This window comes from Centruroides sculpturatus, unplaced genomic scaffold (assembly GCF_000671375.1).
Source record: "Centruroides sculpturatus isolate CEXI.00-Female unplaced genomic scaffold, Cexi_2.0 scaffold179, whole genome shotgun sequence".
In the NCBI taxonomy this organism is placed as follows: domain Eukaryota; kingdom Metazoa; phylum Arthropoda; class Arachnida; order Scorpiones; family Buthidae; genus Centruroides; species Centruroides sculpturatus.
In genome coordinates this window covers 149,233-153,403 of record NW_019384425.1, presented here as the reverse complement: position 1 = coordinate 153,403, position 4,171 = coordinate 149,233, and the positions used below count along the sequence as shown (strand labels likewise).

At 35.1% G+C, this 4,171-nt stretch overlaps 1 long non-coding RNA gene across 2 annotated transcripts; it reads left to right on the top strand.

Annotated features, from left to right (window-relative positions):
- Window positions 1-246: 246 nt before the first annotated feature.
- LOC111619520 lies at window positions 247-2,189 on the top strand. Of its 2 annotated transcripts, XR_002755768.1 has the most exons (5): window positions 247-345; window positions 418-581; window positions 657-970; window positions 1,733-1,843; window positions 1,916-2,189. It is a non-coding gene; the product is annotated as an uncharacterized LOC111619520 (long non-coding RNA). The 2 variants fall into 2 exon arrangements; XR_002755767.1 differs by lacking the exons at window positions 247-345; window positions 418-581; window positions 657-970 and adding exons at window positions 1,083-1,106; window positions 1,180-1,343 and having other exon boundaries at window positions 1,419-1,843.
- Window positions 2,190-4,171: the final 1,982 nt, after the last annotated feature.

The window sequence follows — 4,171 nt, the reverse complement described above, 5'->3', positions numbered from 1 at the left end:
AACGGGGTATTTTCTGAGGTCATAATGAGGGTAACGCCTCGCCCATCTCAAACGAGATTCACTTATTAACTTTGTTTCATGGCGGATTTTTGTGATATATGATTTTTATAATATAATGCTATTGTATTTTTCTTTATGAATAATTACAAAATATTAGAAATTAATATTTGTAAATAGAAAAGAATCATTTCTTTTGATGCTCGAAAATTATTTTGTGGGTTTTTAAGTCTTTTTTTTCTTGTATTTTTTAGTTAAAATGGACCCACTAACCGTAGAAATAGACGAAGGACAACCGTATCTAAAGTGCAAAAGTCAGTGCCTGGATTATTAACCTTAAGCTTGGAGGTAGACAACTCGAAATATATAAGTGAATAACGATTAAATATACCACGATAATTAGTTTTGTTTCCCTGTTAGAGCTATCTGCGATCATTGTAAATGCCACGAAATTCGTCTAGATGGCGCGTTTAACGCCCGAGTTTGTATAGGACTTGAGGATCGACTCGAACAAAACGGAGTACAAGATAAATGAACTGCCGTAGAGGAAGAATAATCGTTGGTACCACAAGCTTAGCTCCAAAGTAAAAAATTACGGTACAAAGGCAATTCAATCGAAGTTACAGACTTGTCATCTCTATTGGTTTTCGTATTTTCAGATCTAATAGTACTTCGTGCGGATTCCTTCCGGAAAAGTGCCTAAATCTGGAACTCCCGGTGAAAAATATTGTTTAAACACAACTAATTACACAACTTCCCGATCAAGACTTTTCTATGAAATTCTGTTACGTTGCCCGCGCTAACTTCGTAGGCAACGAAGGCTTCGTTCAAAAGTTAACGACATTGCAACACCTGTTACCAACAGAAGTTTACTTTAACTTGCTTCGAGTGTCATCAAATTGTCACCACCGACGGTGTTATTTATGGCAACAAACTTTGGCATAGTCAATGTTTCTGTTGCAGCACGAGTCAGGTGTGNGTGAGTTTTTAAGTCTTTTTTTCTTGTATTTTTTCGTTAAAATTGACCCACTAACCGTAGAAATAGACGAAGGACAACCGTATCTAAAGTGCAAAAGTCAGTGCCCGGATTATTAACCTTAAGCTTGGAGGTAGACAACTCGAAATATATAAGTGAATAACGATTAAATATACCACGATAATTAGTTTTGTTTTCCCTGTTAGAGCTATCTGCGATCATTGTAAATGCCACGAAATTCGTCTAGATGGCGCGTTTAACGCCCGAGTTTGTATAGGACTTGAGGATCGACTCGAACAAAACGGAGTACAAGATAAATGAACTGCCGTAGAGGAAGAATAATCGTTGGTACCACAAGCTTAGCTCCAAAGTAAAAAATTACGGTACAAAGGCAATTCAATCGAAGTTACAGACTTGTCATCTCTATTGGTTTTCGTATTTTCAGATCTAATAGTACTTCGTGCGGATTCCTTCCGGAAAAGTGCCTAAATCTGGAACTCCCGGTGAAAAATATTGTTTAAACACAACTAATTACACAACTTCCCGATCAAGACTTTTCTATGAAATTCTGTTACGTTGCCCGCGCTAACTTCGTAGGCAACGAAGGCTTCGTTCAAAAGTTAACGACATTGCAACACCTGTTACCAACAGAAGTTTACTTTAACTTGCTTCGAGTGTCATCAAATTGTCACCACCGACGGTGTTATTTATGGCAACAAACTTTGGCATAGTCAATGTTTCTGTTGCAGCACGAGTCAGGTGTGTTTGGAGGGACGGCGATTCGCACCCAAAGACGATAAACTGATTGTGTCCAATGCTTCGGAAATTTGTTTGCAAACAGATGCAGCGGCTGCAACAGACCAGTTATCGGTTAGCTTTATTTAATTGTTCTATACTTGCAACAGAATTAAATTTATTTACTCCGTTTTTTTATATTTATAGGCATTAATGGAACGCACTATACATCTTTCAAAGGCCGAAATTGGCATAACGATTGCTTCTTGTATGCCGTGTGCAAATCATCACTAGTGGAAAAAATCTTTTTACAGACGGAACGGATGTGTTGTATCCGGGATCCATAAAACCGAAAATAACGATTTTAAGTGTTATACATTAAATTCGCATAACAAAATCGAAATGAATTATTTCAATAGAACTAAAATAATAATAATAAAATTTAAAATCGCAGTACAGTATTATCAATTTTGTATTTTAGTTTAACACCACGCAGACGATATTAATATTTTTGTATTTACGTGTATTTTTTATAATACAATGAAGTGAATGAAATAAAAACCGACTCCATCGTTTTAAATCATTTTTTATTGTAAAAGAAGACGTTATTAAAATAATTTTTTCACAAATCATTTAAAAATTGCTGCAACTGATGTTATATCAATTGCGGCAAATTATAAATGTTTGGTCTTTTTACTTTTCCGACTTGTTACGTACCGTACTGTACGTAACACGAGAAAATATTGGAACAGTCTCGAATTTGACTCCCCGTTTTCTTTTTTCCAAATCTCCATGGTTATTTTTGAGTTCAGAAGATTTCCTGAACCCAAAAAAAGTATTAAAAAAGGGGGAAATTTAGCGGTTGCGTGCCTGCTGGTATCTATTTCGTTTAATATCTCAGAATAGAGTAACGATTAAGAAACGAAATTTGGCATGGTATATTGTGTATAAAGGGCATTAATGCTATTAAATTTTGGTGGTTAAAGGTCAAGGGGGTTACGTGTCGTATCTCAGTGGAATCGGACTTAATGAAGATTTTACTCGTTATTAGAATTTTTTTTCTTTAATTAACTCTTTCCGCCCTGTGGGCACTAAGAGGACCTCTTTTTTGCAAGCCCATTATGGGTTCGGCCAAGTCTCCAATGGGGCTGCCGGGTGGTGAGGGACGGGGCCCGACATATAATACATCCAATAAAGAAATAGCAAAGCTAAAAATTGTAATCGGAAATAACTTCCGACTTATTCCGTCCAAAACTTGTACCTGTTATACAGAAACTTTAACAGTTTCTTTGTTTGAACTCGTGACTTTCTTTTTATGTGTCTTCTCTGTTCCCACCCAACCTTAACCAGACTTTTCGTTCAAATCCATAATTCGTACGTTCTGCAAATAAATAATAATAATGCCTCAAAGAAAAGCAAACTCGTAGCGCCATCTGTTGAACGTAAAAGCCTTAATCTAGATTATATATTTTAATTTATATGAATGTTATACAGCCTATGTCCACCCTGAAGTTCCATTCTAAATATTGGTGAAAGAATTTTTGAAATCGGATGAGTAGTTTCGGAGATTACCTGCTGCAAACAAACTTACGTACATACATACTTACAAACATTACCTCTTTATAATATTAGTATAGATTTTATGGTAATAAAATATAAAAAATGGAGATGTTGCTGATATTTCTGATCGAGATCAATAAGAAAGCTAAGAAGACCGCGATACTTCGAAAAAGAAAATGTATCCTGGTTTAACTGAATTTAATATTACAGTACTTTTAATTGTGATTGTTAGTTAATTATTGATTGGAAATAAATTATTAATTGCTTTAGTAAACAATAGTATTTTTTTTTTTTAACTTTCGGAACCTATCCCTATGTTATACATCAGTTCTTTGTTTCTTATAGAATGAATTCACATAACACGGAACTTTTTCGGATAAACGAAAAAATCGCACTTCACTAAAAACCGCGTAGCTAATCAACAAATACAGTCGACCCCCCTATAACACGGTAGATACGTTCCGTTTTTTATGAAATTGATGTTTCAGGAGACCTTGCAAATCATAGCCCGACACGTGTGAAGTTCACGGGCTACAGCTGTTTGAAAGGTTTTCTTCCATAAAATTAATCGATTCCTAGGCTAATTCGACTCAACATTTCCAAAACACGTATAGGAAAAGGTGATATTATGGAACCCCAATTACATTTTAGTGAATTGTAAACAAGGTATCATAACTACACCCACATTTTTGGTGCGAAAAGTACTGGTAACTAGTAAACTAAACGTTCCTGATTGGATTTTTCGCTAGTGTAATTATAAGTATGGTTTTTGAAAGGTTTTGTACAAAAAGTCCGAAAGTAGGCTTAGAGAAAATCGGGTGGTAATATGGAACCTTACTGTATATTTTCAAAAAAATGCTTTAATGTAGCCAAAAACAAATAGGAAAGGACAAAAAATGTTAA